Source organism: Lissotriton helveticus, chromosome 5_1 (genome assembly GCF_964261635.1).
Source record: "Lissotriton helveticus chromosome 5_1, aLisHel1.1, whole genome shotgun sequence".
NCBI lineage: Eukaryota > Metazoa > Chordata > Amphibia > Caudata > Salamandridae > Lissotriton > Lissotriton helveticus.
In genome coordinates, this window is record NC_136065.1 from 887338051 (window position 1) to 887352791 (window position 14741).

Sequence of the window (14741 nt, forward strand, 5' to 3'; positions counted from 1 at the left end):
GTTGGCCACTGATGGGCACTGATGGGCACTGCTGGGAGTCCTCTGCACCCACCCCCTTTACTGTTGGGCACTGCTGGGCACTCCTGGGCGTCCTCTGCACCCACCCCCTAAGCTGTTGGGCACTGCTGGGAGTCCTCTGCACCCACCCCCTTTACTGTTGGGCACTGTTGGGCACTGCTGGGCACTGCTGGGTGTCCTCTGCACCCACCCCCTATATCCTTAGGCACTGTTGGGCAATGCTGGGAGTCCTCTGCACCCACCCTCTTTACTGTTGGACACTGCTGGGCACTGCTGGGAGTCCTCTGCACCCACCCCCTAAACTGTTGGGCACTGCTGGGCACTGCTGGGAGTCCTCTGCACCCACCCCCTTTACTGTTGGGCACTGCTGGGCACTGCTGGGAGTCCTCTGCACCCACCCCCTTTACTGTTGGGCACTGCTGGGCACTCCTTGGCGTCCTCTGCACCCACCCCCTAAGCTGTTGGGCACTGCTGGGAGTCCTCTGCACCCACCCCCTTTACTGTTGGGCACTGTTGGGCACTGCTGGGCACTGCTGGGTGTCCTCTGCACCCACCCCCTTTACTGTTGGGCACTGCTGGGCACTCCTTGGCGTCCTCTGCACCCACCCCCTAAGCTGCTGGGCACTGCTGGGAGTCCTCTGCACCCCCCCTTTACTGTTGGGCACTGCTGGGATTCCTCTGCACCCATCCCCTTTACTGTTGGGCACTGCTGGGCACTGCTGGGAGTCCTCTGCACCTACCCCCTATAATGTTGGGCACTGTTGGGCACTGATGGGCACTGCTGGGAGTCCTCTGCACCCACCCCTATACCCTTGGGCACTGTTGGGCACTGCCGGGAGTCCTCTGCACCCACCCCTTAAACTGTTGGGCACTGCTGGGCACCGCTGGGCACTGCTGGGAGTCCTCTGCACCCACCCCCTAAACTGTTGGGCACTGCTGTGCACTGCTGGGATTCCTCTACACCCACCCACTATACTGTTGGGCACTGTTGGGCACGGATGGGCACTGCTGGGGGTCCCCTGCACCCACCCACTTAACTGTTGGGAACTGCTGGGCACTGATGGGCACTGATGGGAGTCCTCTGCTCCCACCCCCAAACTGTTGGACACTGCTGGGCACTGCTGGGAGTCCTCTGAACCGACCCCCTTTACTGTTGGGCACTGCTGGGCACTGCTGGGAGTCCTCTGCACCCACCCCCTTTACTGTTGGGCACTGTTGGGCACTGTTGGGAACTGCTGGGCACTGCTGGGGACTGCTGGGAACTGCTGGGAGTCCTCTGCACCCACCTCCTTTACTGTTGGGCACTGCTGGGAGTCCTCTGCACCCACCCCCTTTACTGTTGGGCTCTGCTGGGCACTGCTGGGCACTGCTGGGAGTCCTCTGCTCCCAGCCCCTATACTGTTGGGCACTGATGGGCACAGCTGGAAGTCCTCTGCACCCACCCCCTGTACCATTGGGCACTGTTGGGCACTGCTGGGAGTCCTCTGCACCCACCCCATGACTGTTGGACACTGCTGGGAGTCCTCTGCACCTACCCCCTAAACTGTTGGGCACTGCTGGGCACTGCTGGGAGTCCTCTGCACCCACCCCCTAAACTGTTGGCCACTGATGAGCACTGCTGAGAGTCCTCTGCACCCACCCCCTTTACTGTTGGGCACTGCTGGGCACTGCTGGGAGTCCTCTGCACCCACCCCCTATACTGTTGGGCACTGGGGGGCACTGATGGGTACTGCTGGGAGTCCTCTGCACCCACCCCCTAAACTGTTGGGCACTGCTGGATGAAGGAATATAAAGTTTACACTATATAATGTTGTCGTGATGTATCCAATATATCACTGCTACTCCGATAGAACCCCTTTGTAAATACACTCAACCCATTTAGATTCTCAGAATCGGGCCTGAACTGAACGAACGCCATCTTGGTTTCATTTCCCGAGGCCTCTTTCGTTAGTTCGGAAATCACGTGACATGCCGCTGATAGAAAGCCTGAAAGGTCGGCCTGGGATATGAACAGACCATTGATTCTAACTTAGGAGAATGCAGGGATGTCCTACTTCCTCCCTTTCTAGAGGTGATCAATCAAGCTATTCGTGAGGGAGTTTACCCGGAACCTTGGAAATTGGCCATCGTCAAGCCCCTCCTTTAGAAACCCACCTTAGATCCTGGCATTCTTAAAAATTGTCGCCCCATTTCCCTGCTCCCTGCCCCAGCGAAAATTTGAGAAACTCACTTAAACACCTATCTGAGCGCCTTTTTAGATCATGCCAGCCTACTTGACCCGTCCCAACACGGCTTTCGTAAAGCCCATAGCACCGAGTCCGCCCTGACAATTGTCGCCAATTACATACGTGCGAAGGTCGACAGTGGCCAGACTACCCTGCTGGTCCTGCTCGACCTCACTGCCGCATTCGACACTCTGTCCCCTGGCATTTTGGCTGGGCGCCTGCGGGAAATAGGAGTGGACGGACAGGCGCTTAGCCTTTTAACATCGTTTTTGACTCAGCGTGAACAAAGGGTCAAGTTGGGCGATCATCTATCCCCTGTCAAGCCTGTGCAGTGTGGGGTTCCTCAGGGCTCGTCCCTGAGCCCCACACTCTTTAATATTTATGTAACACCTTTAGCCAGGCTTGTCAGATCCTTTGGTCTGGAAGTCGTATCCTACGCTGACGATACCCAGATCATGGTCTCCATCTCACATACCACTGACATCACTGCCCATAATTTTAAAGCTTGTATGACGGCAATTGTGGAGTGGATAGTAAGAAACTACCTCAAACTTAACGGGGAGAAAACGGAGGTGATCATCTTTGGAGGAAAGCAGGAGATTTGGTCGGTGGACTGGTGGCCCCCTGCTCTTGGTGCCTGCCCCACACCCACCCAGTCCGCTCGGAATCTGGGCGTTATCTTTGACTCCTCACTCTCTTTTGACAAGCAGGTCAGCAGGATGGCCTCAACCTGCTGCGGGGTTCTGCGAATTCTGAGGAAAATCGTACATTACCTCTGTATCGAAGCCAGTAAACAAGTTACGGTAGCCCTTATAGCCTCCCGCCTGGACTATTGTAATTCTCTTTATCTAGGAATTACCAAACAACTTGTCCAGCGCCTCCAAATTGTGCAAAACGCGGCCGCAAGGTTCGTTGTTGATGCTCCTAGGTGTTCTTCAGGCTCAGCCATTAGGAAAGATCTACATTGGCTCCCCATGCAAGCTAGGATTGACTTCAAGGCCTTATGCCTCACTCATCGTGCCCTTTGTGGGCTCGGGCGGAAGACATCAGTTCTCTTCTGTCCCTTTATGTCCCTGGTAGGACCCTCCGCTCCGCGAACAAAAATCTTCTTGCTGTTCCCAGAGTTCTGAAGGCAAGATGGGGCGGAAGGGCTTTCTTCTCCCTTGTCCCTAGGATGTGGAACGCCCTTCCTGCAAAACTTAGGGATCAACCCTCTCATTCCCAGTTCCGGAAGGCTTTGAAGACCTGGCTCTTCAGTGAAGCCTACCTTTAGCCGATATTCCTCCTCCTTTCTCACTCAGCCTTTTCTTTCCATCTTCAGCGCCTTGACGCCTTCGGGCAAAGTTGCGCTATATAAGGCTCTAATCATTCATCATTCATTCATCATAGGATGAGCACATGCTTGCAGGCGCCATGCTTATACTCCCGTGCACCAGAATGGACGGGAGGCACCTTTACTGACCTACCCCTGGAATAACTTGAGCTGAGTTTCGAATCAATCAGTTGTGCCTTATATGGGTTTTCCTGTTGGTTTCTCATGAACTGGTACTTTTCCATGTACGGGGTTTCTATGAGGTATGCTGAAAGTATATATGCACTGTTTTGAATGTAATCCAGCAGTCTCCTCTGCACACCTTTGAGAGCTGTGGCGAGAGGTAGGCTCCCCTATATAGGGCGCTTTTGCAAAATAAACGATTGAACCTTCTCCATTGCTGGCTGACTTATTCTTGCTAACTATTGTATATGGGCTATTGGTAAGTATAGCACTATGGTATATTTTTTAGTACTTCAGTTGGCGACTCCGCCGGGACTCCACAATAGGGTTGTCCCCTCCTGTAAGAAGGAGAAGAGGGACGGTGAGGGGTTCTGGTTGAGGGGGTGCACTGAAAAAGGATCCTAATTGAGAAAACAGTTTGTGGTAGAAAAGGAAAATTCCACTCTCCGGCCCAGTGACCTTCCCAGCTGCTAAATAACCCTTCGCCGGAGTCCTGCGGGCTTAACCCGGGAACAGCTGACCGTGTTGGTCTATAAAAGGAGTCGGCAGTGGAAAACGGGCAATTAGACCTGAGTGCACCAGGTGAGTGAAATTGTATGATAATTCTTTATGGATTATGGAATGATCACTTTTGAAAAGTGGCTCAGAAGAACAGTTAACTGAGTATGGTATGTAGTGGTTGGTGAACCACAGGGAATCTGGGGGTCTGATGTGGCAGAGGTGTAACTGCACGGGCAGACGCTCCACAGACTTGTTTGGTGATTAATTGGGACAACATCGGCCGCCTTAGTGTTGCACGGTGAGTGCTCACTCTGCCGAATCCTCTTCGGAAAGACCCGCAGGAGCAACTGGCTAAGCACGGGGTCTGGGGTTGCGCCCATAACGCCCGGCCCAACCAGCACAGGACTGCGGGATCGTCTGTAAGAAGGTTCGTGGTTCGCCTGTCTGATGATCCCAGGGCAGTCTTTGGGGACTGTCTCCTTTGTGAATTTTTTTTAGTGGTCTAGAATCCGGGGTGATCGATTCCCACAACTGGAGTCGACGGGCTCTGTTCGAGTATGAGACATGTCGTATGGAATTATGAATTCATGACCGAAGTACTCATATCGATCGATACTTATGCACTTTAGGTATGTAATACGAATAGAATTGTTTATAGTTGAACAAATGAAAGAGTGTGTGGTAAGTGGACGCGTCCATGAGTGTAACTTCAGTTGGAATGGTATGATGTATTGAAGTTCTTAAAAATTTCGTGTTTCAGTAAATTGTGTTTTGGATGCTGCCGCCAGAGAAGTGGACGGCTGGAAGAAAGGCAGCCTGCTCCTCCGGGAGGCAGTCCTAGTTTTGACATGTATGTCAAACATGGCATTTCTCCCATTTTGCTTAATACACTGTGGAATAAATATACCAAAGATAATGCAGGATTGCAATGGCCTTTAACTGGGTCTTTTGATGAAAGGAAAATTAATTACTTACAGAATAAATAGTTTTTGAGAAGGAGCCGTCAGACTATGTTTGACTCCTTGACCTTATGGTTAAAGGAGGCAAAGAGACGGCGAATACGAGAGGAAAAATTAGGAAAGATTAAAGCAGGACAGACTGTAACCCAAAAAGCGGTGGCTTATGAAAAAGAGAAAGTAGAAAAGAATATTGAGTAATTAGATAGATAGTTTCGATTACAAACCGATAAAAGTTATGTGACCCGACCCGAGGCAGAAGATGAGATAGAGGAATTATTAGAGGTTCGACCTCCGCCTCCATATGCCCCCAAAGGTTTGTACCCGGCGGTCCCAGTGGACCGGACCGGAAGGACGGGAGCAGCTTTACCTGCGGTTGCTACCGCACAGGTGGCTATACATCCCCCGGCCCCGTTACCCGCTCCTCCAACCCTCCGTCCAACTACCTCAGATTTAATCACTTTGATGCCTGGGGCAGGTGTTGCCTCTCCCCTGTCCCCGGTATTTTTAATGCCCCCAACTAGAGGGGCAACGGCCATCCCTATGGGGCTGACCGCTGCTCATCGGATGTCACGCCACGACGCCCTATGGGAGGGATGGATGCTCGACGAGTTTTTATCTCGATCGTCCCTAGGAGAAGACGAAAGGGGGGCTATAGTGGTTCAGGCGTCCCAATGGATGCGGAATCCAATTTATACTTTGGAAGACATTTGGAGTATTATGAAAGATTTTGAACCAGTTGCACAACAACTAGCATTAGAACATATGGCAATTAGACTGATTTCTTTATGGGAGCAATGTTTTCAGGAAGGACTGGCCCCCCAGATATTGTGTGATATCAAAGATCGAGCTTATAAGTTTGAATTGCAAGTTGAAGAAGTATTTCAAAATGTTGAAGTTCTAATACAATATCGGGATCGAATGAATAGAAGGTGCCCGGACGTAGGGACCCAGTACCCTATGAGAGAAGTGCACCCTATTTTCCTTCCAGAGGTTCCCGAAGTATTAGATGGAGGGGGTCAAATAACCAGAGCACGTGTAGAAGCACGGTTACAAGAGCAGTGGGTCTATACCCCTTGGAAGCGAAGTGAGGTTCTTACTTTAAAAGCCCAACTTCCTGACCCGCGAAAAAAACCCACGGCTTATTATACAGAATTGACAGAAGCCACAAATTCAGCCGTAATGACCTTAGCTGACATCGAGTTATTTTTTGGTCATTTAGTCCCAGTAGATATATGGAGACAGGTGCATGATTCTGATCATGCTGCCGAACTAGGAGGAACCTGGGATCAGATAAAGACATGGGACAAAGATCGAAAACCGGGCGACAAGCCTAAAGACGAGATATTAGCAATGCCTGCTTGAATTATTACTTACATGTAATCTCTCATTCCTCCACGAAAGGTGGACTGGCATAAGCTCACGGCCTGCATCCAAAAGAAGTATGAAAATGTCTCTGATTTCTTTACTCGGTTTGAGAAAGTGTTTATTGATTTCAGTGGACAAGATTTGTCTACAGAAGGTGGCATACGGCTATTTGTAAACAGGTTTGTCACTAATTTGTTACCAGAAATAAAGACACGTCTACAGGCTGCCGAAAGCACTTGGACCACTTCAACTCCTTCAGGCATTCTCAGCATGGCTCAGTACTATGAACATTGAGAAAATGAGAGTAAGGATAAATCGGATAAAAAGGTTAAGGAATTGAAAACCTGAGTACTGCTACAGCAGGTCAGCAGAGGGCAAAACAGTAGAAGGGGAGGAAGGGGCTCCTTCCCTAGGGGAGCAATGATGAGAGGAGGAGGAGGTCAGGGTCCTCCTATAAGGATTAACCAGTGTTCCAATTGTAGGCAGGAAGGACACTGGCGAGCCCAGTGTCCGTTATTATATGAACGGGGTGGTTTTAATAGAGGACGAGGAAGAGGAGGTACTGATCGGAATAGTATGAGACGTAGTGATAGGTCCGGTGAAGAGTCAGGAAAGAACTATTTTGATGATTTTCAAGGAAGGCAATACTATAATATAACACCAGCTGTTCCATACACCGGATTTCATGTTTGTGGGGGTAGGTGTGAGAGGCGATGACCGCACGCCGCTAAGGTACCTAACCAGACCGTGCAGGTCCCACAGGAACAGTCTGCGGGGCCCGATAGGGTTTTTCCTAGGGGTCACCATACCAGAGTAGGACTTCTAGCCTACCAATTACCGACCTAGTGAGGTTGAAATTTTCTTTTCTTTCCTTACACTTGTTTGTTCACTGTGTAGTACTGCCACTATAGGTCCTGAAGAATTGCCAGATAGGCAAGAAACATGTCGACCTGACCAGAGGGTCGAGGTAGCTAGCTATAACCCCCCCTGGTTTTCTATCTCCCCTCCCACTTTTTTAACCAAGGGAACCAGCCACATCAATAAAGGTCATTGTGGACTGTTTCACCTTTTTTAATTCACCACTCCCGCACGACTACACTAGCATTTGAACACCTTACACGCACTCACCAACTGGCCGGAAACGAAGAACTCCGACAAAGAGCACCTATAAGGTGCCCGTCAGACATTGCAGAGCCAGTCTGACGAGGAGCAGAAGGCCAGTGATGAAGCATGACACCTAGCTTGCTGGGTGTGAAAGGTCTAGTTCCAATAAGGGAACCCCCCAGTTCCCTGTGCAGACACCCTCCACTCCCTACACACACTTCTTTGTTTTCCTTGGGGAACTTTGTACCCTGTGTTGCGATCAATACTATAATGAGGACTATAGAGAGGACGGATATGATGGACATAACTATGCATGAGACAACCACGGACAGAGCAGGGGCCATATATCAGTACCAGTTGACCAGCAGGGGCCTTATGTACAGGGCAATTGATGGGGACATCTGAGAAGTTTTTAGTGGATACTGGAGCAATGAATAGTTCTGTTGCTCATACATTGGTCCCAGGGGCTGCTCTGTCTGGGCATAATAACGTATTGGTGGGTTTTTCAGGAATCCCCGTGGTAAGCCCCGTTTCAAAGCCACTTTACCTTTACTATTGGCCCTGTTACTGTGGACTCACCATTTTTGCTTACCTCTAGTTGTGGCAAAAATTTGCTCGGATTAGATATACTAAAGAAGTTGCATGCTCGTATTTATTGTTCTCCTGATGGTGTGTATCTAACATTGCAGCCCCCTATTGAACGTCAGTCCCAAAGCTTAGTTAAAGATGCACCTCTCCCTCCTGAGTTTTCGGGTATACCCCACACTCTGTGGGCCAAAGGAGACACGGATGTAGGATTGTTGAAAATACCCCCTGTGTCTATCACGTTAAAACCTAACGTGCATCTACCACGTATTCCCCATATCGAATTTCGCCAGAAGGTGAACAGGCTTTATTGCATGTCTTTCGTGATTTAATTAACAAAGGAGTAGTAGAGGAAATGGCTGCAAACATTTGTAACAGCCCCATTTTACCGATTTTGAAAAAGACCCCTTTAGATGGTGACCATGATTATAAAGATACTTATCATTTTGTAATTGACATTAGAGAGGTTAATAAAATAGTGATTCCTCAATACCCTGTGGTCCCGGATATCACTGCAATCTTGACTATGATTCCACCTACTGCCCAGTACTTTTCAGTAATCGATTTGAAGAACGCTTTCTTTAGTATTCCGATCCATCCTGACAGCTGTCATATTTTCGGATTCTCATTATCTGGCCGCAGCTTCAGATTTTGCCGCGCACCTCAAGGCTAAACTGAGAGCCCTAGTATTTATAGCCAAGCTCTAAAAGCAGTATTAGATGAATTAGTCCTGCCTCCTGGTAATGTTCTTGTCCAATATGTCGATGACATCTTGGTGGCATCAGAAAGGGGAGAGGGTTGTAAAGAGGCCACAGTTAAACTGTTGCACCATTTGGCAGCAAATGGTAATAAAGTGTCCTTATCCAAATTTCTGTATTGTCGACAGGAAGTGACCTACCTTGGTCATTTACTGTCGAAAGCGGGGAGAAGACTAACTCCTGTGCCCCGTACTCAATGTGATGTTCATGCTTTTCGAAGCATAACCTCTTACTGTCGCCAATGGATTCCTAATTTTTCTCTTCTGGCTAAACCCTTGTTGCATTTGGTTACCAAAGATGTGCATGAACCCTTGCCCTGGACGGATGAATGCCACGATGCTTTTACTTCTCTAAAATCTGCTCTTTGTTCTGCACCCATCTTGGGTACTCCGGACTACCGAAAACCTTTTGTACTCTACGTGTATGAAGTGGACGGTTGTTCTCTTTCAGTGTTAACCCAGGGTTTTGGCGGAAAGCAACGGCCTTGTGCATATTTTTCGGCAGTATTGGATAATGTTGCCAGAGCCCTTCCTAGCTGTTTATGGGCCACTGCTGCTGTGGCGGTGGCCATTCGACAGTCGGAGGGGATTGTGTTAAATACTGATCTCACAGTGATGGTACCGCACGCTGGGGACATATTGTTGAATCGCACAAAAACTCAGCACCTCACAAGTGCACGATTGACTGGTTATGAATTGACTTTATTTGGACCTCACATTAAAATTAAAAGATGTGCCACTCTGAATCCAGCCACGTTACTACCCCTCCCTTCGAGTGATCAAAAGGACGATGTCCATGATTGTGTATTTCGGACTGAGGAAGAAACGAAGGGACATGTAGACCTCACTGACTCCCCTTTATCTGACCCACAAGGAGAGTTGTATGTGGATGGCTCTTGTTTTAAGTTACCCGTTGGCACGACAACAGCTGCTGATGCTATAACTACCCTTAGAACAGTAGTAGAGACCGCTCGGGTTTCTCAGCATTCAGCGCAAGCAGCTGAACTAATAGCATTGCTAAGAGCATGTGAACTGAGTGAAGGTTTTAGATTAAATATTTTTACAGACAGCCAGTATGCCTTTGGTGTAGCGCATAGTTTTGGGAGGCTGTGGAGGGAATGAGTATTCCTTACCTCCCATGGTCAAAGAATACAGCATATCCCTTTGATCAAAATATTGTTAAATGCTCTAACCTTGCCAGAGAAGGTGGCTATCATCAAGTGTAGCGCCCACAAGAAAATTATTGACACTACAGGAGAGGGAAATGCCTTTGCCGATCAAGTAGCGAAAGAAACAGCACAAACTAAAACGTCCACAATGTTCCCAAGTGTAGCAACCCGATGGGTGGCGGAGACTACAGAATTTGATAATACTATTGAAAGTGTTAGAGAATTGCAGAAAGAAGCCACCCCTGATGAATTATTAAAATGGGAACAGGAAACAGAGCGGTTAGACAACAATGATTGCTGGATTGACTTGACTGACAGACAGAGATGGCTATTGCCTAATGCCCTGGTGTACGCAGTAGTAGTGATGGCCCATGGTACTGCCCATATCAGAGCTAAAGGTATTTGTGCATTATTGGACCCAGTATGGAATAACCAGAATATCTCCAAGACTGCTGCTCATGTGGTTAAATACTGCATGGTCTGTTTACAGCATAATCCCGGTGGGAGAGAGACTGTTCTCAGTGGAAATTTTGCGCCCCCATCCTTGCCGTTTGAAGTGCTACAAATGGATTATATTCAATATGATAGGGTGAACAACCTGAAGTATGTGCTGGTGGTGGTCTGTGTATTTAGCAAATGGGTTGAAGCCTACCCCACCAAAGACAATACTGCCTTGGCCACTGCTAAAGCCCTCATTAAGGAGTTTCTGCCTCGATTTGGTTTGCCCCGAATTATATGGACGGACAATGGGGTGCATTTCAATGCAGAACTCGTTAGATATGTCTGTAAAGGATTACAGATAAAACAAAAATTTCATGCAGCACGTCACCCACAATCTGCAGGACTGGTTGAGAAATATAATGGCATATTAAAATTAAAGATGTCAAAGATACAGGAAAGCACGGGTTTGAGTTGGCCTGATGCGCTGCCCCTAGCATTAATGTCCATCAGAGTAACCCCTCATTCTCGGGCTGGGCTGTCACCCTTTGAGGTTGTTTTTGGCCGACCAGCCAATGTGTGGGGTGTCCCAAGGCCTAGACTCTTTCGAGATATTGATTATCCTATCATGACTGACTATTTGTACGCTTTAACTAAAGATCTGCGTTCCATTCATCAACAGGTATCAGCAGTATTGCAGCCGCTGCCGGAGGGTCCCGGACACCGCTTGGAACCAGGACAGTGGGTCCTTGTGCGGAATTACCAATGGAAATCGAGTCTGGAGCCCAGGTGGAGCCGTCCTTATCAAATCCTCTTGGCCATTCGAACAGCAGTGAAAGTGGATGAGAAGAAGCATTGGATTCATGTGTCACATGTAAAGAAACTGCCCCTGCCGCTTCCTCCTGACCTACAGAATCGAGACGGAGTTCTGACGAAGAAGGAGAGCAGAGGTTGAGCTTTGTGCCTTTCTCGGATACCATTGAAATTGGGCAAAAGGGTAGGGTTGTTGATGCCGCAAGGAGACAAATCAGCCCCAGTTTCTGAAACTCGTAATAAGGCTGATCCACCTGAGGTTTTGAAAAAACGTGTTGCACCAAATGTCCCTGCTGATGTGTTGTTCAATGACCAAGAACAACCATCTTCGATACAATTTACGGACCCGAAAACAGCGCGATACCCCAGTCTCGGATTACAGGAGATAGGGAAAGACTTGAGCTGTAGGACTGAAAATAGTTTTACTGGGGTATTGAGCAAGACACTGGACCGAACTCGTTGAGAGCACGGAACTTTCATATTGCTCTGTTCACCAAGAAGGACTGTGTTATGTTAAGGGCCTAAATTGCAACGTTAAAAGAACAGTGAAGGTTACTTTCTTTGGATGGATAATAAGAGCCTGCCTGTGAGGCTCTAGACGGACACAGGGAGAAGAAACCCTCTGGCAGTTGGCTTGCATCTCATTTCCGAGTTTAGCTTGGACTTTTAGTTAGAATGTATCCCTTTGCCCGATTTGCCCTTGAAGACGAGAGGCCTCTGGCTCCCAGACCTTTCTTAGAGAATGTACCCATGTTTTCCGGTTGGGCTACCAGAGTGAAGATAGCCTTTGTAATCACTATTGCAGTATTTATGATTATATTAATGAGTGTGTTTATGTATCTGGAATTTCAATACCCTATGCACAAGGTGTTAGGTACCACCACATCCCCGCCTGAGCATTTCTTTTATACCTTACCTCCTCACAAAGAGCAACATCGAGAAACCTATATTAAGAACGTATTTATAGAAATGTTGCACAAAGCTCATAGCACTACGAATAAGATGAACTGCTGGGTGTGTGGCCTTTTACCATCTGTAATGCATCGCCATGATTTATTCATTTCTTTGCCTTTATCGCACTTAGCAAGTTGTGAAGCCTGGTTTAAATTGTTATCTCTCATGTATTTGCATTACGTAGCTGATCCCAAAAGATACACGGAAAAAGATTATGAGGCTGTTTTAAAGTATATAGAACAGCATCAAGGATTTGAGGTCCAGGGGAACCAAGGGGAGGGATCTTTAGATCTGGATGCCTGTATGAACATGTACACCACATATGAAAATGCTACCTGGTTAAAAGAAGAAATGTTACATTTTGAACAATTTAATTCCACGCAATATTTCCAGCACTTCCAAGATCGCAATGTTACTGATGATAAGGCAATGCCAATTCCTATCTTGGATAGTACTGCTTCTTTCTGTATGCAAGGACAAGGTCATGTTAAAGCAGGAGATAGTAGATGTAACTACACCTACACTTTGCATACCAGTAGCCCCCGCCTTTAATAACTCCACCTAATGTATATTTCGTATGTGGCGAGTATGCTTATACTTGGCTCCCCAGAGGTTGGGCAGGGCGATGCTACCTGTCATTCCTTTATCCCCCGGTGTATATAGCTCCTTCTAATTACCACAAAACACATCAGTTTGACTAAACAGAGTTCTGATTACCGAATTGGTAGAAGTATTGATACTGATGGCACTGATCAAACAGATAGTGCCTCCGAACAATTTGTAGATATAGCAAAAGGTCTCTTCCCTATTTGGGGTCCTATTTTTACTAGTAGAGATGTAAGACGCCTCTCTAGGGTGGTGGGAAATGTAGTTCAAACCACTACTGGGATTTTGACTAACTTGACAGTGGAGCTTCAGGCTACGAGGCTTGTTTCGCTCCAAAATCGGAGGGTGCTTGACGTCATCCTAGCGGACCGAGGAGGAGCATGCCGCGTGATCGGCAGCTCCTGCTGTGTATATATTCCTGATTCTGCTCCAACCATACATTTGGCCATACAGAAATTACACCGTTTAGCTGCAGAAGTCCATGCGGACACTGGTACTTGGTCTTTGACCGGGTGGTTCTGGGACCTCCTCTCTATTTGGGGATGGAAGATTTTCATGATTCTAGCTGGAGCACTTGGAGTGGTATTTGTTTGTTGTCTGTGCCTTCATTGCGGGCCAGCATGTTGCTCTTCCTGTGCTGCCAAGCTCACTTCTTCACTGACCATATCACGACAGGCTAAAACTGAAAAGCAGTTAGTGCAGAAGGAAGTCGCAGACCTCATGCAAATAGATGAAGGAGTATTTTTTGATTCGATGATCTGGTCTGTTGTAGTGTATATTGGCTATATCACGCCAAAAGGGAGGTCTGAAGGAATATAAAGTTTATACTATATAATGTTGTAGAACCCCTTTGTAAATACACGCAACCCATTTAAATTCTCAGAATCGGGCCTGAACTGAACGAACGCCATCTTAGTTTCATCTCCCGAGGCCTCTTTCGTTAGTTGGGAAAACACGTGACATGCTGCTGATAGAAAGCTTGAAAGGTCGGCCTGGGGTATGAACAGACCATTGATTCTAACTTAGGAGACTCAAGGTCACATCTGCCTTTCTTGTAGGATGAGCACATTCTTGCAGGCGCCATGCTTATACTCACGTGCACCAGAATGGACGGGAGGCACCTTTACTGACCTACCCGCGAAATAACTTGAGCTGAGTTTCGAATCAATCAGTTGTGCCTTATATGGGTTTTCCTGTTGGTTTCTCATGAACTGGTACTTTTCCATGTACGGGGTTTCTATGAGGTATGCTGAAAGTATATATGCACTGTTTTGAATGTAATCCAGCAGTCTCCTCTGCACACCTTTGAGAGCTGTGGCAAGAGGGAGGCTCCACTATATAGGGCGCTTTTGCAAAATAAACGCTTGAACCTTCTCCATTGCCGGCTGACTTATTCTTGGTAACTATTGTATATGGGCTATTGGTAAGTATAGCTCTATGGTATATTTTTTAGTACTTCACTGGGCACTGCTGGGAGTCCTCTGCACCCCCAATACTGTTGGGCACTGATGGGCACTGCTGGGAGTACTCTGCACCCATCCCCTATACTGTTGGGCACTGTTGGGCACTTCTGGGAGTCCTCTGCACCTACCCCCTAAACTGTAAGGCACCGCTGAGCACTGCTGGGAGTCCTCTGCACCCACCCCCTATACTGTTGGGCACTGATGGGCACTGCTGGGAGTCCTCTGCACCCACCCCCTAAACTGTTGGGCACTGCTGGGCACTGATGGGCACTGCTGGGAGTCCTCTGCA